This window comes from Anolis carolinensis, chromosome 1, assembly GCF_035594765.1.
Source record: "Anolis carolinensis isolate JA03-04 chromosome 1, rAnoCar3.1.pri, whole genome shotgun sequence".
NCBI lineage: Eukaryota > Metazoa > Chordata > Lepidosauria > Squamata > Dactyloidae > Anolis > Anolis carolinensis.
Genome location: NC_085841.1, coordinates 332,077,140 through 332,098,860, shown reverse-complemented (window position 1 = coordinate 332,098,860; position 21,721 = coordinate 332,077,140). Strand labels below are relative to the sequence as shown.

Below are 21,721 nucleotides of genomic sequence, written 5' to 3'. Positions count from 1 at the left end.
AGCATTTATTGAAACCGATCCTAGAGAAGTAACTTTTGGAACTGCAATCATAGAAATCCCCAGTCAGGATATCTAAAAAAGAGACCATGTCCATGCTTTGTGTTATATCAAGAAATTATTATTTGAAAAATATGAATCAAACCATAGACCTGGAGACATCAAGGGCCTTCTATCTGCTCTTTGTGATAAAGCAGTTTGCATTTATTTACAAGAAGACCAAACCACTTCCCAAAAGAGAGTGTAAAAGATCATGATGAAGAGAGGGAACAGAGAACTATAAATGCAGCTGATGAACTGATACTCCTTTGGCTGGTAAACCTGAAGATATGTCCCAGGGCCTCTTTTAATGTGCACATAATCCTCATTATCAGTCTAACCTTTATGAAACGGAATCCACACAGCATTGTTGTTGATTTTTAATGTAATGTTCTTTTTTTAAGGCTTTTGACTTTCAGCTTTCTTCAGAGATAGAAATCACACCTATCTTGGTTGCTGTGAGTTTACTAGGCTGTATGGCCATGTTCTAGAAGCATCCTCTCCTGACATTTTGCCCACATTTATGGCAGACATCCTCAGAGGTGTGAGGTCTGTTAGAAACTAAGCAAGTGGTGTTTATATCTGTGGAATGTCCAGGGTGGGATAAAGAACTCTTGTCTCCTTGAGGCAAGTGTGAATGTTGCAATTGGCCAGCTTGGTTAGCATTAAATAGCCTTGCAGCTTCAAGGCCTGGCTGCTTCCTGCCTGAGGAAAACCTTTGTTGGGTGGTATCAGCTGACCCTGATTGTTTCCTGTCTGAAATTCCCAGTTTTATGAGTGTTGTTCTTTATTTACTGTCCTGTATTTAGAGTTTTTTAACACTGGTAGCCAGATTTTGTTCATGTTCATGGTTTCCTCCTTTCTATTGAAATTGTCCACTTGCTTGTGGCTTTCAATGGCTTCTCTGTGTTGTCTGGCATGGTGGTTGTTAGAGCGGTCCAGCATTTCTGTGTTCTCAAATAATATGCTGTGTCCAGGTTGGTTCATCGAGTCAGGAGAGAATGCTTCTGGAACATGGCCATAGAGCCCAGAAAACTCACAGCAACCCAGTGATTCTGGCCATGAAAGTCTTCGACAACACATCATGCCTACTTTAATTGCAAAAGAGAGGAGAAAAAATGTGAGTATCGATACTAACCTACAGTAAGACTATACTTTCCTCTCCATGATGCACACTTGCAAATCCATTAAACTGGCATGGGATATTACAACACTGGCAATGGCTTGCAACAAACAGAGAAGAGCCATAAAATGGCACTGGGGAAGATACACTTTTGTTTTTAGTTGCCTGGAAAAGGGCCAAAGTCCTTTAAGGTGATAAATCTATTAGGTCTATTTTTGATCCAACAACAAAGGAACAGCCCCACCTGGAGATGGCAAGTGGAAAGGCAGACAAAAGTAAGAACAAAAAATCAGAGATAAACATCTTTTTAAATTACGGTAGTGTTATATCTGACTGAATCTTCATCATTAAACCAGATATTATTTGAAGACTTGTTCTACTAATATTATGGAAGACAACAAAAAGCAAGAGGCCATGTTCTACCCTATGGAACACCCCTTCTTAAAAGTCAAAGTGAATTTCATCTCGCTAGACAAAAGTAGTAGTTCCACTCTATTCTGCATTGGTCAGACCTCACCTGGAAGACTGCATCTAGTTCTGGGCCCCACATTTCAAAAGGGATATTGACAAGCTGGAAGGTTTCCAAAGAAGGGTGATCAAAATGACCAAAGGCTTGAAAGCTGCATGTCAGGAGGTTGGACTGGATGGTCCCTTAAAGTCCCTTCCAGCTCTATGATTATAAATTCTCCCCAAAGGCCACAGGTCTCCCATAGTATGGAAATGTTACTCTTTTGCCTATGATGCCAAAATCCGTCAAATCCAGCATGATTGCCAGGTCCTGGAAAGTGCCGCCTGCCAGATAACAAAAATGACAAGATTTGCAAAATTCAAAATTTGATGCCTCTACAAATATTTCCACAATGATAAGCATATTGTCAGTTTCTATTGTCAAATATTGTATTCATCAAGCTAAGTGATTGCTATTAATGGCCTTTTTGGACGTAACATTTTAAGGATAAATGTTTCATGAATCCTCATACCCTCCAACATTTCACAAATTGGAACTGGGAAACATGTGGCCAAACAACATCAGAGTGTCATTGAAATGGCAAAAACTATAAATGAGAAAGCATAAACAAATTTGAAAGACTGTAGCAGTCTGCTTTTGCTTGAATCTGCAGGGAAGACCAAGATTCTGCAACCTCTTTTCCTCTCCTCTTCATGAATTAACTGCTTAGAAAGATACATTGTTGAGTCCTAAAGTGTAGTGAACTGTGATTGTAATTATATAATTTCCAAAAGGTTGTTTAACTGTGCTATTTTTAAAAGGTTTTGTACAATATACAATATTTTGTAGTTATTTTCTTTGAGTTTATATTATAAGCCACTTTGGATTCTATGCAGGAGATTTTTAAAGAAATAAATAAAGGCTATAGACCTTTCCAAATTATAATTAAAATGTAATGTAACCATACCTTTAGTATCAAATAATTCCACATAAACAGTTATTTGTAACTTATCATTTAAAACTGATTAATGCTAATATATGTAAGCAGCTAATGCAACAGAAGAATGCAGTTTCCCATGAATAAGACAAGTAGCACAAGGTAAAAGTAAAATAGCTAGAGCATTTTTTTAACTTTTCTTTGTTTTCTGCCTAGGCCTTGTAAGTTGTCAACTGTATAGAAAACAGCTTTTTGGCCCACTAAATTGAAATATTTTGGCTGGGATTACTTTATCTACCCACACATTTTCCTCATAGCAAGTAATATTTAAAATACATCAAGGGAACCACTGACTGCATAGGGAAGCAGATGAAAAAACACAACCTACAAACTGATGTCCGTCACCCCAGCTTTCAAATTGATTTGAAAACGCAGCAGAAAGTTCCATAGATTGCTCACCAAAGGAACGGAACGGGACCGCAGCAGACTATTATTAAGAGATCTTTTTATTTCACTTTCCCCTTCCCTGAACTATGTAACCGAATCCCCCAATAAAAGTAGCATTTATTTTAACAATAACACTCTCTATCTGGTTATTTTGTATCTCCCTCTGACTCCTTCCTTTGCATGCAGTTTCTCTCCCTCCCGTCCCTTTAACTCCGGATGAGATTTCTCGGCCATAGATTAACATGGGGGACGATATAAATTGGCTCATATCTCTATCAAAATTACCCCTAGAACGCTCCTCTTTTAGTCCTAACCCTTTCTAAGGCTCCTGACTCGAAGACAACCAGCAGAACCGGAATCGGTCCAGTTTTCGGCACCTCAACAGCTGACTGTCAAACGGGACCGACGGCTCCTTTCAAGCCAAGCTGCTGCTTTATCCCGGGTTTTCCTCTCCCCGCGACTCGCGGAATGGTTTTTAAGAGATCCCTAGCCCCTTTCTGTGAGTTGGGGATGGGGGGATCGCTCTCTCGCGGGGGAGACATAGTTCTCCAAGGACCCTCACCCTCTACAGCTGCCAAGGGGTGCCCGGACGGGTGCCCTCCACGCTTCATTCATACTTTTCATGATTTTATGAAGGAGAAGAACACTCTTCCCCAAACCCACCCCTGGACTTATGAAATCCTATACTTCCAAAGACTGCAACCCACATGTGCCTTTTCCCTATGCCACCTCTACGAATTCCTCCCATCACAGATGAACTCTTTTCCCTCATGTATTTGTGAATTTTCATATTCTATGTATTTGGACCCTCTCCTAACTCACTGTTGTATGAATTTCTAATCGTTGGGCTAACTTCATGGATTATGAAAGTATGCTGCTAAAACTCCACTCTTATGAATTTCCATATCGGGTTCCCCAGACGTTGTGAACTTCGTCCTTATCAAATGTTTTCTATTGCTTATACCATTCATGATTCCCCTTTATGCAATGTCACCCCCCCCCCTTTGTGGATTCCCCTTTATTTCCTCGAGATCTATATATCTGCCTATATGTATTTATACTCTTTGGGATCCCTGGAAAATATGTATTCTTTCCAGCAGGGTTTATGTTCCAACTTTATTTTAATTTTCATTTTATCCCATATAATTGTCAAATCATGAAATCAAATGGGAAATATTATGACCCCAACGTGAACCTTAGTCCCATGGCCCAGACCTCCCCTTCCCAAAAAAACAAAAGGATAATCTGCCACAGTTTAATCCAATCTCATTCCGATCGCATGGACAATATAGGGTTTAGAGTCACCAAATTCCTAAAGGTGACTCGCCCCCAAGGCAAACATTGTCATATCCCAGGCCAGGACGCCGCTGGAAGGCACCCTGTGGGGCCCGTCAATGGCGGCTCATCACCACCCATCACCACTTCCCGTCTGACACCCCAAGGCATATCTAAAATCTGTGAAACGCGACAGGACCCCGGACACCCTTGATGGGTGCCATTAATCCCTTTATTTCCCGTCCGGTCACCTCATTGTTTCAATAGCTCCCGCCTCCTCCTCTCTGATTGGCCCGAGGGAGGACAAAAAACGGCTCCCCATTGGACCAGCAGAGCAAGGCGGGAAACGAAAGCCCGCCTCGTTCCAACTCTCAGCCTATCCGCGATCAGATGGGCAGGGAAGCGGGGCGGGAAATTCAAAGGGCTGTCAGACCGAAACATTGTATAAATATGACTTTATTTGAAACATATGTTACGCTAGTAGATTGAATGATCGCTATTAGCGTCCTTTTCAGCTGAATTGCTCAATAAAAACTCCTTGGCGGATTTTCCTTCAACTTGGCGGACCTTCTTCATTTCAGGCTTCAGGTTGTATTGTGGCTTATATTCTCCTTTTGGCTTCGCCAAGGTCCGTTCCCTCAGGACCGGGTCGGGTCTCTCTTTAAGGGCCCGATCCCCCAAAGTGCGGTCGACAACAAAACTGTCTACAGACCCACCAAGAAAATCCGACAAATGCTACACTCAGCAAAGGACAAGAGGGATCCTCTCACCTCTGCAGGAGTCTACCCTATACCATGCATCTGTGGACAAGTCTACAGAGGGACCACCAAACGCAGCATTGTCCAGACATGAATCAAGGAGCATGAAAGGCACTATAGACTAACTCAACCAAAGAAGTCAGCCATAGCAGAGCACTTGATGAACCAACATATTACACAGCATATTATTTGAAAACACAGAAATGCTTTTCCACTCTAACAACCACCATGTCACACTAGACAGAGAAGCCACGGAAATCCACAAGCATTTGGACAATTTCAACAGAAAGGAAGAAACCATGAAAATGAACAAAATCTGGTTACCAGTATTAAAAAACTAAAATCAGAACAGTAAATAAAGAACACCATTCAGAAAACAGAGAAATTCCAGACATGAAACAATCAGTTACAGCTAACACCTCCAAACAAAGGATTATTCCAGACAGGAAGCAGCCAGGCCTTGAGGCCACAGGGCCATCAAATGCTAATCAAGGTGATTAATTACAACATTCACACTTGCCTCCAACAAACAAGAGTTCTTTCTCCCACTCTGGACCTTCCACAGATATATAAACCTCCCTTGCTTAATCTCCAATATACCTCAGAAACTCTAAGGATGCCTGTCATAGATGTGGGTGAAACATCAGGAAAGAATGCTTCTGGAAAATGATAAACTCACAGCAACCCAATGATTCCGGCCATGAAAGCCTTCGCAAACACAATATTTAAAAGGTTCTGTTGGATCAGACCCAAGGTCCATACAGTTCAGCAATCACATATACATATTTACATATTTCTTATCCTAGAAGTAGTATATATGTATTATATTATAGATAGCTTTATCTCCCATGAATTTCCCCCATAAAGGTGTTGGCGTTGGCAATCACCCGTATCCTATGGGTCTCTTAGAATTTTCATGAGAAACTAGGAGAATAGTGGTTCTAATTCTGCTCCGTTTTAATAACTGTCTGGCCTCTATTTCCACTAATTCAAAATCTAAGTACTCTTAGTGACCTGACTTAAGGAGAAAGAAAACAGAACTTGACTGGGACACCTCGTCCCCATGTACTCCACCTTTCCTAAAATGCTGCTTCTCCTTGCATGACATCAGAACAAATAGCTCAGACTTCTTTGCCTAAAAAAAAGTATTGCATCTCAGAGACAGAGAATATCTTCGCCTTGTTCTCCAAGAGAAGATAATTAACCTCCTCAAATGGCCTTCTCCCTGACGCAGCAGTTCTGCAGCCAAAAAAAGTTAAGCAGGAGAGGGATGCAGAAAGGTTTGTTTCTGTACAGAAAGCAGTAAATATCTTTAGTCAAAAAATCACACACACACCCAAAACCCAAATCAATTTATCCAGGGGTCATTGTGAGTAAGGTAAAGGTAAAGGTGAAGATTTTCCCCTGACATTAAGTCCAGTCATGTCAGATTCTGGGGGTTGGTGTTCATCTCCATTTCTAAGGCAAAGAGCAGGCGTTATCCGTAGACGCCTCCTGGGTCATGTGGCCAGCATGACTGCTTGGAGCGCTGTTACCTTCCCGTCAGAGCAGTACCTATTGATCTACGCACATTTGCATGTTTTCGAACTGCTAGGTTGGCAGAAGCTGGGGCTAGCAGTGGGAGCTCACTCCGTTCCCCGGATTTGAACTGTCGACCTTTCAGTCAGCAAGTTCAGCAGCTCAGTGGTTTAATCCGCTGCACCACCGGGGGCTGTGAGTACTGTGCCTTAATTCTTATATTTTTTTAAAAAGCACCATCACCTTCCCTGAGTAGAGTGGCAAAAGGAAAGAGCTTAATCCATCCTCTGAGAACCTAAAAGAACCTCCGACCATTTCTACTCTCTCCTCTTCTGGCCCTTTCAAATGCTTGTGTGAGCAAATACTGGTGTGGCCAGGAGCCTGGCCCCCTGAGGTGGCATTGGTGCTTTACCCTCTCGATGGAATGACCGTGGACTTATTCATGGGCCATAATGTGAGCCCCAAAACCTACCCTTGACTTATACAGAGGTCAACCTAAGCATGTGTATTCATAACAGCCCCCAACTGGAAGCTCATAAAGAGATACTAAAAACTGCTTAGCTGTGAGGATGAAAGGAAGACTGAGAAGGTCTAAAGACATTTTCTTGAAGCTAACTCGGAACCTGCCCAAGAGCCTACAGAGAGCCCCTTTGCTGCCTAATCTGCTTTATATGTAATTGTTTCCTAATGACAATGTCCTTGTTTGACATCAGCAGGCTCAGGGACGAAGGCAGGCACTGAGGTTTCCTATCTCTTGGCTACTATTATGCATATTTAGTTAAGCAGCACAGGCTTCTAATTACTCAGCACTATCCACATTCCCTGCAGACAGTCACAAGAGGTAAAGAAACAGTTAATAGACTGGATGTACATAGAATACCATACACTTACAGTTTATACCTGAATGAAAAGTGAAAACTCTCAAATGACGACTAAGAGATATCCATCTCACAGGGACAGAAATAATATCTGGTACCTCAAAATGAATTTTGGAAAGAAACAGAAAACTGCATATGAGAATGGTGTTTTCAGAAAAATGCACATGTGACCAATCGGATGGGACTATTGTATTTCAGCTCTAACTCCTCAGAACATAAAATAACATGGCTTGGGCCAAATTGCTAAATGCTGGGGAAATGAAGGGAGAACATACAAGACAGGTAAATAGGAGTCACAAATAATTAGGACAGAAACAAGGAAAACAAGGGAGAATTAAAAAGCAAACTGGTACATGAAAGAAGCCTTAGATATTATACAGTAGGATATTTGATTGTTGTAACAGTTTCAGTGTTTTAAGTGATTTTAATAGACTGCTTGTTTAATTCTATTTTAATATTTGTGTGTTGTGAATTTTAAATTGCACTGTTTTTCATTGTTGTGAGCCACTCTGCATCTCAATCAAGAGATAAAAGTAGGATACATAGAAAAACAGGGGTTCTGGCAGGCTAGAAATGCAAAAGCTCAAGGACAGTACGGACCCTATATCTATGGGAGACATGCTCAAAGACCCACCCACCCCTAGATACCTGAAACCGTGAAAATAGTAAACCCAATATTTTGACTATAGATGGGCCAGAAGCATACCACAGATCAGACTGGAGGACCTAGGGTGATCCACAAATACTTTGGGAGATGGAGGATCTTTTTTGGATCATGGACAAGTGAAACTGTGGATACTGAATCCATAGATAATGAGGTTGTATTGTAGTTTTCAAATATGCTTGCAATCAAAGGCAAAGCAAGGAGGAATCACATCAGGACCAAAGAGGAATTATGGAATACTGCTGATGTAGCAGACCTAAAAATTTATCTAATTCAGAACCCTGTTTCCAACAGTGGCCAAAACCAGACACCAATGGAAAGGCTAAAAGCAGAAAGTATGGGAACTATTCCTCTTTCACTACTGTTCTCCAGTAGCTGGTATCCCTAGGTATACTATCTCTCAACTGTTTACATCTACACTGCCATATAATACATGTTGAACTTCATTATACAAGTCTACATTGACTATATAATGCAGTTTCAAATGCATTATATGGCAGTGTAGATGGAGCCTGTGTCTGTACATATTTCAACTAGATCTTGTTGAAAATCAGACAGGAAGTGTGGAAGTAGATGCACAAAATAAATATGCTAGAAACAGCCATAAGCCTACAGCCCAAAGAAGCATGGCCTTTCCCTTGGCCACCTAATAGTGAAATTGTTTTATAAACAGACCTCCATTCATGTTTAGGCTTGTTGCATAACAGCAAGCATGCTTGCTATTATACAACAAACTGTGCACAAATATTAGCTCCAGTGAGATGCAGCGTTTGAGAGATTTGTGGGAGAGAAGTGCATTATGCAACAGGCCAACAGGCCGCCCTCTGGTTTATCACATCAGTGGCTAAGCTGTAGTCAGACAACATCTGGAGGCCTCCAAAATCCTCACCCACAGAATAGGCTAACTGATAAATTCAGGCAAATGAAGAAGCAGGGTTGTTTTTAAAAGCACGGTTAAGCCAACAAGGTGTAATGGTATGAGCGTTGTACAACAAGGTTCGAATCCTTGCTTAGCCATGGAAACCCTTGGGCAAGTCACACTCTCTCAGACTCAGAGGAAGTTAATCCCCCTCTGAACAAATCTTGCCAAGAGAATCATGTAATAAATTCATCTTAGGGTCCTACAACATAATGGCATACCTAAGGACAACCAGTAAAAGAAATATTTCTGAACCAAGATCTGAAATGCTTATATTTCCATATAGGAAGTGAACTTTAACTCAGGGCTCCTCTACATTGCCATATAAAATCCATACTATCTGCTTTGAACTGTATTATATGGCAGTGTAGACTCATATAATCCAGTTCAAAGCAGATACTCCATTATCTGCTTTGATAGGTGCCCCCGTGGCATAATGAGTTAAACCCTTGTGCCAGCAGGACTGCTGACTTGAAGATTGGGTTGCTGACCTGAAAGTTGCCTGTTCGAACCCAGGGATGAGCTCCCCCTATCAGCTCCAGCTCCCCATGAGGGGACCTGAAAGAAGCCTCCCTCAAGGATAGTAAAACATCAAAACATCTGGGCGTCTCTTGGGCAACGTCCTTGCAGACAGCCAATTATTTTACACCAGAAGTGACTTGCAGTTTCTCAAGTCACTCCTAACACACACAAAAATCTGCTCTGATAATTCAGACTACATAGCAGTGAGGAAGGGGCCTCTGTGAGGAAATGAAACATCAAGGTAAGAGTGCCAAATACAGTTTTCAGCATTAAGTCTTCTTATTTTATGATTCAGGTGCCATGCTTCAGGATTAAGAAATCCCATAAAGTGGACCACATTTCAGTGTATTGTTATTGAACAGTTCATCCCATCTTCCTTATTCAATCCAGGTAATTCGGATGAATGATTTCAAAGCAAACATGAAATCAATGGTAAGTGTTCTTCCAAAGCAAAAGCACACTGCACTACCTTATCTCTCCTCTTGGCAAGCCTTGAATGCTGAATCACGATACCCAGGCTGCCAAATACAGAGGAATCAGCTGAAATAAACTGGGACTTCTTCCCCATATATTAACTGAAAAACCATCAGCCGATGCCTGACAGGGGTTAATGAGGCCATAGAGGCACAGGGCCGAGGATCAAAGCATCATTTGTCTATTGGCAATATCTATCAAACCACAAGCTGCTTGCAGCACAAAAGACATACACAATCAACTCTTCAGCAGGCAAAAGATGTCAAGGTCATTATTTCTTTCAGTCAACTATGTCAAGGCCAATGAAGATTCCAGAGTATCTAGCCTAGAATCTGGATGATGATGATGATTGTTTCTGCTGTATCAATGCACTGGCCTTGCACCTCACCCACTGGATTACTCTATCCTTTACTCTGATTTTCACCTGCCAATATGACAGTTTGTCATTTTCTACAAATTCAAGAGAATATGGGTCTTTATTACAAATTATCTATAGTCATGCATAATAGAGAATTGTTATGCCTGTGTTATAACTATAGAGAGATATTTGAATACAGGTAGGGAAGGTGAAAATGTGCCCAGATCTGTGGGAAATGAGACAAACAATGTGGTTCATACAGAATTGGCATGAAAAGATGTATGTGTATAAAATTGCATTCAAGTTGCCTGTCGGCATATGGCAACCTCATGAATTTCATAGGGTTTTCCTAGGCAAGAAATACTCAGAGGTTGTTTTGCCAATTCCTTGCTTTGAAATATAGCTTACTATACCTGGTATTCATTGGCAGTCACCCATCCAAATACTAACCAGGGCTGACCCTACTTAGCTCCGAAGATCAGACAGAATATTGTGCTTTTAGGGACTCTGAAGGCAATTTAAAACATGGCTGTACAGTAATTTAATCAGGCTTTGTGGCCATCCAACAATTAAAAAATTGGATAGATACATATTATGGTTTCAGAAACTGCCGCCAGATTTGCATACGTTCCCTTTCCTATTCCTTTTTCCTCCAGTATCAAGTAAATAAGACTATGAGGATAGATGTCTTTTAATATCTATACAGGGATTGTAAAATTCCAGACACATAAGTAATTAATGATACTCATGGCTGGTTCTGCATGAAACGCATTGAGGCCATCACCTCTGATGGTGGAGGACCACTACTTCTGTCTACTGCCAGTCAGGCAAAACAGCCAGCAGGCAGGAGAACAAGCAATATGCTTTGTCTGCCCACTGACCCACCAAGATCCATGGTGTGAAAAACAGGAGCCCTTCCAAGCTGGAAAGTGGGCTCTCTGGCAGCTCGCTCCTCTGGTGGTAACGTTCCCCCTCACTCGCCAGAGTTGCTCACTGGCCAGCTGAAGGAAAAGAGATAGGCAGAAATATACAGTCAGCTGACCTGCCACAGCCTGCATTTCTCTCCTTCGCTTTTTAGTCATAACTGGTAAGGAACATTAGGCTGAAGGACTTGGAAATTGAGCCTTTTAACCGACAAGTTCTCAGAGTGACCTTGGTATCTCTACACCAGGTCCTGGTCCTAGTCATAGAATCATAGAATCATAGAATAGTAGAGTTGGAAGAGACCACATGGGCCATCCAGTCCAACCCCCTGCTAAGAAGCAGGAAATCGCATTCAAAGCACCCCCGACAGATGGCCATCCAGCCTCTGCTTAAAAGCCTCCAAAGAAGGAGCCTCTACCACGGCCCCGGGGAGAGAGTTCCACTGTCGAACAGCTCTCACAGTGAGGAAGTTCTTCCTGATGTTCAGGTGGAATCTCCTTTCCTGTAGTTTGAAGCCATTGTTCCGTGTCCTAGTCTGCAGGACAGCAGAAAACAAGCTTGCTCCCTCCTCCCTATGACTTCCCTTCACGTATTTGTACATGGCTCTCATCATGTCTCCTCTCAGCCTTCTCTTCTGCAGGCTAAACATGCCCAGCTCTTTAAGCCGCTCCTCATAGGGCTTGTTCTCCAGACCCTTAATCATTTTAGTCGCCCTCCTCTGGACGCTTTCCAGCTTGTCAACATCTCCCTTCAACTGTGGTGCCCAAAATTGGACACAGTATTCCAGGTGTGGTCTGACCAAGGCAGAATAGAGGGGGAGCATAACTTCCCTGGATCTAGACGCTATTCCCCTATTGATGCAGGCCAGAATCCCATTGGCAGCCGCATCACATTGTTGGCTCATGTTTAACTTGTTGTCCACGAGGACTCCAAGGTCTTTTTCGCACACAATGCTGTCAAGCCAGGCATCCCCCATTCTGTATCTTTGATTTCCATTTTTTCTGCCGAAGTGAAGTATCTTGCATTTGTCCCTGTTGAACTTCATTTTGTTAGTTTTGGCCCATCTCTCTAGTCTGTCAAGATCGTTTTGAATTCTGCTCCTGTCTTCTGGAGTGTTAGCTATCCCTCCCAGTTTTGTGTCGTCTGCAAACTTGATGATCGTGCCTTCTAACTCTTCGTCTAAGTCGTTAATAAAGATGTTGAACAGAACCGGGCCCAGGACGGAGCCCTGCGGCACTCCACTTGTCACTTCTTTCCATGATGAAGACGACGCATTGGTGAGCACCCTTTGGGTTCGTTCGCTTAGCCAATTACAGATCCACCTAACCGTAGTTTTGTCTAGCCCACATTTTACTAGTTTCCTTGCCAGAAGGTCGTGGGGGACTTTGTCGAAGGCCTTACTGAAATCCAGGTAGGCTACATCCACAGCATTCCCTGTATCGACCCAACTCGTAACTCTATCGAAAAAAGAGATCAGATTAGTCTGGCATGACTTGTTTTTGGTAAATCCGTGTTGACTATTAGCAATGACCGCATTTGTTTCTAAGTGTTCGCAGACCACTTCCTTAATGATCTTTTCCAGAATTTTGCCTGGTATCGATGTGAGGCTGACCGGACGGTAATTGTTTGGGTCGTTCTTTTTTCCCTTCTTGAAGATAGGGTCCACATTCGCCCTCCTCCAATCTGCCCTCTCTCCAATAGTCTTCCTCCTCACTCTTTGCTTTACTTTTTTGTTGTTGTTGTGTACCTTCAACTGTTTTCCAACTCATGGTGACATTAAGACAGACCTTTTTTCAGGGATTTATTGGCAAGGTTTGTTTAGAGCAGTGGTTCTCAACCTGTGGATCCGCAGGAGTTTTGGCCAACAACTTCCAGAATTCAAGCCAGTTTACCAGCTGTTAGGATTTCTGGGAGTTGAAGGCCAAAACATCTGGGGACCCACAGATTGAGAACCACTGTTTTTGAGGGTGTTTGTCCTTGCCTTCCTCTGGGGTTGAGAGAGTATGACTTCTCCAAGATCACCCAATGGATTTCCACATCTGAGCAGAGGGTGTTTTGCACATATACAAACAAAACCTATGGCTAGTTTGAGGAAGGAGTCCTATTTTTGCCTCACTTGCAATTTTTTTTTTTTTGCATTTTGCCTCACTCTGCACATATTATACTCAAGTCATCCACACTGACTGGAACTAGCATTCAGGACCCTTAAAAATAAGGCAGAAAATAGGGAGATATGAATTACAAAATGCTATTTTTTTGTATATGAGAGAAGTTGACAATTGAGTTGTGCTGGAGGAAGTTAATAATAGTCACACTGGAGGATCTAGAGATCTGTAGAAAGACCATATTAATCAAATCTGTGAATAATCAAATCCTCAGAAGTTATATCCTCAAATGCAGAAGGCCGGCTGTGGCCTTTGGACTTCAGCTCCCAGAATCCACAACAGTTTGCTATGCTTACTGGGACTTCTGAAGTCCAAACCTCAGCTCCCAAGTTAAGAACCACTGTGTTAAATGCAAAGCAGTTCCTCCTGCTGTCCCTGCTGTTTTCTTCTACAATGTGAAAGGGACAAGAGTTTCCAACGTAATGTCTGCCTCTTGTTTGTCTGAGCACTGAGGGCCTGCTTAAATTGAAAGCTTGGAAAATTTTGCTTTTCTGGGTTTCAGCCTCCTGAATGTCACTGAAAAAAGTAACATTACTGAGCTCTGTTTAAATCCAAGTATGGGCTCTGCAATTGGTTCTTTTTTATTACAGGACGGAGAGGGGAGAATGTCTTCACTTTAACCTTGCATTTGCTTAGGAGGCATTATATAAACACTTATGTAATCTCAGAGTCCTAGGTTTTCTCAGGGACAAAGCAGATATGACGTTCAATGCATCTTTGCATTTCTCATGCATCATGTGTTTAAATTTATAAAGAGCTACTTATAATTTGCAAATAGCTACCCAGAGGTAAGGAGGAAGAAGTTAACTCTTTCCTTCATCTGACATGGACAGATCAAAACTCTGACTTGCAGTGGAAGGGAAATTCCGTTTGCTCCCAAAAAAGAGTGTTTCTCCTTATGCAAATACCAACTGCAAAAGATCAAGACTTGCCAGAACTGCATTTTTAACAATCTTCAAAATTCTCATCCCTCCCCTTTCTCTTTCTCAATCACACCAAATATGCTTTGCAACAGCTATTAGCAGTTTTTAAAAATTTCTGTTACCTCCAAAGGTGCATTTAATGGGTTTCAGAAATATCCCAGCAAACCAGCCTATCTCATGATCCATCCTCCAGTTCTCATCTGCCCTAACTTGTACTATTAACTCAGAGGCATAGATTGCTGTTCTGAAACACCATGGAATCTACAAGCCCAGAATAGAGGCTGGGAAAAGAGACTCTCGGAGCTATAGTCCAACAAAGTAACTTTTCCAAGATCTGATTTCTCTAGAGAGGTCTGCCCAGGGCAGGGGTCCTCAAATTTTTTAAGCCGAGGGCCGGTCCACAATCCTTCAGACTGTTGAGGGGCCAGATTATCATTTGAAAAAAAAAAATACAAATTCCGATGCACACTGCACATGTCTTATTTGTAGTGCAAAAACAACAACAACAACAACAACAACAACAACGAAAGAACAATACAATATTTAAAAATAAAAATAATTTTAACCAACATACATTTATCAGGATTTCAATGGGAAGTGTGCTCCTGCTTCTGGCCAATGAGATAGTCAAGTTAATTAGGGTTGTTGTTGTTGTTGTTATTATTGTTGTGTGCCTTCAAGTCATTTCAGACTTCGGGCGAGCCTAAGTCTAAAATGTATTTATTTTTTATTTATTTATTTACTGCATTTATTTACTACATTTGTATCACACCCTTCTCACTCCAAAGGGGACTCAGAGTGGCTTACAAATTATATGTACATACAATATATTATATTATTAGCATAGCACAATATTAGCTTTATATATTACTTTATTGAACTATACCACTATACTGTAATATTATATGTAATATAGAATATATAATTAATATTATTATATGGTATTATTATTAGTGTTATATTGTATTACATTATAATATTATTATCAATATTATATGTATATACAATATATTATATTATAAAACTGAGGGCGGAGGCCAGGTAAATGACCTCGGAGGGCCACATCCGGCCCCCGGACCTTAGTTTGGGGACCCCTGGCCCAGGGTGTATTTTGCTCTGTTTTTCCAACATGCTTTAGCTTCATTTTCATTGCTGCTGTTAACCTGACTTACATGGGTACAAGATAGGCAGCAAGATCTTGAATTAAAATTACTATTACACAGTTGGTATTTGGGTCCGTATTTGCCTGTTTTACTAAAATTTGTAAAACCGCCCTGGTTTTACTGTATAGAAACACCTATAAATAAATTGAATTAGTACTTTCCAGGTTTTTGACATGCTAGTTATTAGATGTACCATAGCAGTACTACTAGTACTAGCCATCATTATCGTCACCATCACCAATCACCTAAAACAGAGCGACATTGTATAGTCAGCCCTCCATATTCATGGATTTCACATTTGTGGATTTGATTATTCATAGATTTGATTTAAAATGTTATCTCTAGGAATCTATATGTTCTCCAGTGTGATTTTATGGCTCACAACAGCCAAAGGCTGGTCATAAGAGTTATGCTAGAGCAGTAGTTCCCAACCCAACTTATTTGATGAAAAACTGCTGACTCAATTAAGTTGCTCATATCCAAATGCCACCATGCTTGAATTTTGGTTTTACTCCCCTTTCCTTCTACATATCTCTGAGAAAGTGGATTTTAAACACTTCTTTAACTGAAAACCAAAACAAAAAAACAGATTAAATGTGAAGAATAACATGAAGTTGCATTAACAAAAACTCAACTGCAATTTTTTAAGACTGTTAATGTGTTACAGTTTTAATCATCACGTTAAATATGTTGTAAGCTAACGTTATTTTCAGTTATGCTGTAAAAATCTATTTTTGCTGAGTTTTCATTTACTTCTATTAAAAAGCCTATTTTTAATGTATTGAGGTTGTGGGTCCTTTTGGGTTGCGACTCAAAAAAAGTTGGGAACTGCTATGCTAGAGGATCTAGAGATTCCTATAGAGAATACTCTCAAGGGATGCCAAGGTTCTCCAGTACAATTTCCAAAGTCATGCTTGGGAAAATAGATATTCTAGAGGTAAAAAATTAGTAGTTTTATTATTTTTGTTTTTTCCATTTTTGCAGGGGACCTGTGCATCTAAACCCAAGCAAATGTGGAGAGCTGACTATATTACAACTGAATAGTAAAACATGAAAGAAAAAAGTACTTCAAAGTTAGCATACATTCTTTGGTTAGTTAAAAATGCTATAGCCTAAGTACTGGCTTAAATATTTTGGGAGTTCTCACTTGATGGATTCAGGTAAATGCATATCATCTTAGTCCTCATGGTAGACTCGAAATCAATGAGCATAGGGTTAATTTGTTTCAAAAATATTCTATATCAGCAGGTGATTGTCTACATTCTGCAAGAGGGACTAAGACAGGATGAGCAACTCCAGTTAATAAAGCTTGGAGAAATACCTTTTAAAAGGATTCATTACACATGCATTATGCTTTTTTTCTTTTTAAAAAAATAGTAAATGTTACTGTTACCCAATGGAAAACCACATAGTTATTTGTCATATTTTGTTGTTTTGTTACATTGGTCTTACTTTCCTTGAAAAAAAATCTATTTAGAATGGCAACAAAGTCCTGAGCTTCTTATCCCAAAGTATTTTGCTAACTAAACGTAACAAAACATTATTTGTTATGCTAAATTGGTCAAATAAATTGTTGCTTTGCTACTTTTAAAGGGGATATTGTTATGCTCTCCTTACTTCCAAAAGCAATATGTCACAGGTAGTAGGTAAGCTAAAGGTTTTCCCCTTGTCATTAAGTCTAGTTGTGTCTGACTCTGGGAGTTGGTGCTCATTTCCATTTCTAAGCCAAAGAGCCGGCGTTGTCCGTAGATGCCTCCAAGGTCATGTGGCCGGCATGATTGCATGGAGCACCATTACCTTCTCGCCAGAGCGGTACCTATTAATCTACTTACATTTGCATTTTTTCAAACTGCTAGGTTGGCAGAAGCTGGGGCTAACAGCAGGAGCTCACCCCATGCCCCAAATCTGAACCGCCAACCTTTCACTCAGTAAGTTCAGCCACTCAGTGGTTTAATCCGCTACGCCACCGTAATTATTTGTAATATATTCATTTTGGCCCTCTTCCTCTTTAATTTTTACATTAAAAACATCATACATTCTGTGGCTCAGAATATTTTCCAGCATCATTATTAGATGTAAGGAGTACAGTCCTTTTATATGCCAATGATATAACTAGGATTGCCACTTCATAAACTTTTTTTTAAAATTTCCATTATTTGAAATGTATTTGTTGTACAATGCCTTTGACACGAAATAAATAAATAAATAACTTCATAAACTGGGATGCGATGACAATTGAGTAAGTATGTATTACAGAGAGAAAAATGTGCTAGAGAACGAAAATCTATAAATGGAAACTTTATGAAAAAGTCACTGAACAGAACCACATCTTTAAATATCTAAGACCTGGGTTTGATGCCCAATTTCAATGGAAGTTACATTTAGATACAACCAAACTGAAATCCTTACGCTTCATACACCCATGATGGATTTTCCCAAATTGCAAGGCAGGAGTTTAGATATTGTACCAGCACTGGAAAGAAACTCAAGGATGATGATGCAGAAATCTGGGACATTTGAAGGCCCCTTCTTTGAGGTTGTGTAGAACCTTTTTATAAGACCCTTTGTTAGCTGTCCATCAAACTATACCTGCTTCTCTCCTAAGAGTTAAGGCAAGATTGCTTCCTATCGATATGTTGCTCTTTCCTAATATTCGTCAAAATTCACTTGCATGAATGAATCTTTGCTTTCCCTCACCCTGACCTCCTCCAAAAAAATTAGAATCACTTCAAACTCTTATCACTATTGGAAAATAACGGCACCCAGTCTCTGGGCACATATCCTTTTAACAAATGTGAATCTCCATGAATATGTGGAGACCACCTTTTGACAACCACTAGTCAATAAAAGCATGACCTTGTTAAAAGTCAACTCTTTGAAAAGGTGATATTCACAAACATTCATGTAATGACACACAGGTAACTCAGCTGTTAAACTGAAGAACCATGTCTTTGAACTGCCAAGGACAAATACATGCCCATATATATATATATATATATATATATATATATAGAGAGAGAGAGAGAGAGAGAGAGAGAGAGAGAGAGAGAGAGAGAGAGAGAGAGAGCAGAGAATGGTTGTTTCTCTAAAGTTGAAATTGTAGTTGCATTTGCCCAGAACATATACACTCCCTTTAATTGAAAATGTGCACTCAGAGATAAAAAAAAACTAAGTCTTATTTGAAAAATACCATATTGTTTACTCATAAACATCTTGCATTAATTCACCATACAGACACATTTCTTACTGAAGTTCAGTTACAGATAGGATGTAGCTTCTCTCCGTGTTGAGTACACAGGGTATCATTCTTAATCGATAATCCATAGTCTAAGTATAGTTGTACTCACTGAAATTCATAAGCATACTTCTATATTGAAGTCCAAACAGCAACATACCTGCATCCACCTCCACTGAAATATGATGCAAAAGTGAATACAAAATGGAGTCCTGAGTCTGAACATGCTCAGTACAATCACATGTCTACAGCTCCTCCCACACCAAAGAAGTAAGTCAAACTGGCAAATCAACATACACATAGAAAACAGATTAGCAAATATATACATTAACAAGTAAATAGTGAGAGGCTTGGGAGGGTGCTATTTCCAACAATCACAACTATCTTGCACATCTACAGAAGTAATGCTGAGGTGCGTCCACCAGAATTAAAATGTTGTTTAAGGAAATAACCCATCCTTATTGAAAAAATACCTTATTGGTGTCTTTATATAAAATTAGCATATACCCAGTGTTACTTGGGTGTCATTGAGACCACTGGCCTTCTACTTTCTACCCTTCCCAGCTTTCAGAAGGCCTAATTCACAATGGCAATACTCTGGCAATGGTGGGTAGGCTCTTTCTTTGTTCCTCAATTTCCCTCATACACCTTCTCTCCTTCTTGCTTTCCTTTTCCTCTTACACCTTCCCCTTCTTCCTTTCCTTTCGCTTAACATTTTCTTTCTTCTTCTCTTCGTTCCCTGACTTTGTCCCTGAACATTAGGAAGAACTTCCAAACTGTGAGAGCTGTTCAGCGGTGGAGTGTGGTGGAGGCTCCTTCTTTGGAGGCTTTTAAACAGAGATTGGATGACCATCTGTCGGGGGTGCTTTGAATGCAATTTTCCTGCTTCTTGACAGGGGGTGGGACTGGATAGCCCATGAGGTCTCTTCCAATTCCATGATTCAGTGATTCCCTTCCTTTCTCTCCAGTTCCTTTTTTCTTTTTTCTCCCTCCTCCCTTTCCCTTTTCCCTTTCTTTTCCTTCCTTCCTTCCTTTTTCTTTTTTCACCTCCCTCCCCCCCTCCCTCCCTCCCCTTCTTCCCCTCATACACGTCACTTTTATTTCCTAGTGACATCACAGAGGAGCACTTATCCTAGCATCAGCCTTTGTGGTACAAATGGACAAACAACCAAACATACTTTGACTTTGATATATAAAAATGACATTTGGTTTAGAACTATACATCACTTCTCAATGTAGCTCCCTTTAAGTAGGCTGTAGTTTCAATGTCTGCCTACTGCTTTTTTGGATAGGAGGTTTAATAATTTTTCATCAGGCCAAAGTCTTTTTATTTGTAACACAGGTGAAATTGAGGATATCTGTCAGTGTTTTTTAATATTCCTATTGTATACGTGTCAAGAGTCAGACGCCAGTTACAAAACAGAGTTTATTCCGAAGATAAGCCAAAAAAAATAACATAAACACAGGAAATATCCTTGAAACACTTCACTTATCAGTGTTTCAAGAGTAGATTGGACAATAGTAACTCAAAAACGAGCCACGCTAATTTCTCATGCTGGCATTCAATAAAAAACTAAATAACGCTTCAATTCAGCTTTGGAAAACAAATAGAGTTAATTGCTGGAAAACAAACTAGAAAAGCAGTAAAACTGCTTCCACGGTGCAGCTAAGCCGAGAGCCTCAAAGGGATGATGAATAGCCGTCGTCAGAAGAATCCAAGGTCAGGTCAGGAGGCAGCAGAAATTCCGAAAGACAAACCAGTAGTCAGAAGCCGGGAAAAGTAGTCAGTCAGAGGGCGAAGACAGGTCAAATACCAATCCAGAGTCCGAAGAGGGTGCAGTCATCCAAACCAGGTCCACGAAAAGGCACAAAGATGGTATCAGCAGATCCGAATCACAGTCCAAGTCCAGTCTTCACGAAAGCACAGAGATCCCAATGGCGCCTCAGCAACACCTTGCCACACGCAAAGTGCAGTGGCCAAACATTCCCATTTTATTCCCCTTCCTCCTGGGTGACCAAACACTCACACCCAAACACCAGGTGTCCCAAATCTACTCAGAGTCTGAACTCCACACAGCTAGAGCTCGTGGATCTGGAGTACCTAGCAATTCGTCGGAGTCCCAATCATCCTGCCCACACTTAGCCCCATGAACACTTAAAGAACCATCCTCCCTTCTCCAAGCATCCCAATTGGGATCAGCTCCTGCAGAAACCCCAGGTTCAGAAGTATCCATAGACCCCAAATCCCCAGACATCTCCGGTGGCTGTGCCCATTCAGTGCCCGCTTCCCCAGCCACCACCTGTTCTTCAGCATCCATCTCCCCATCTGAATCTTCCTCAGAAGATCCCCCATATAGCTCTCTAAGTCGCTTCCTGCGCAACTCCTCCAGTGAACCCTCATCACGAGGGTTTTTTCTTCCTCTTCGAATTCCATCACCATCAACCATAATCCCCGAAGGCGCAGTCACAACAATACGACCCTAAAGCATACATTCTATACCTGTATCCTTTGCTCTTTAGCAAAGAAATTCCCAATGAGAACATTTGTATATTGCTAGGGGGTGTCAATATTTTTTACTACTATGCAGGTTGCAAAATTTGCTCTGACTGAGAAACAAAATAAGAACAAAGCACCAAAAAATTAGCAGGGCAAAAAGAATGTTGCCCTTTATTTCTAAGCCTCTTCTATCTAGAAAATTTTATGATATTAATGGTGGCTCCATAAGTTGACAAGAGACTTGAAGGCACAGAGACAAAGATGTGTACTTTAAGCTGGATGAGGCTTAGTCTATTTTTAGTAGTAGAAGGGAAAGTTTTATCATACATTTTAATTGTTTTAGTAATGTTAGTTACTTTAGAAAATGGTTTCTGCTTGACAAATGTAAATGATATACTGAGTTAATTTTATATTCTGATTTCTATATGGATTTTATGTTTATGTACAAAATTGTGAT

The 21,721-nt window shown here is 40.6% G+C and overlaps 1 protein-coding gene across 3 annotated transcripts in view; it reads right to left on the bottom strand.

The window, feature by feature from the left end:
- adck1 (aarF domain containing kinase 1) overlaps positions 1-21,721 on the bottom strand; it is a 169,438-nt gene that overhangs the window by 136,418 nt on the left and 11,299 nt on the right. The gene's annotated exons all lie outside the window — the stretch shown is intronic.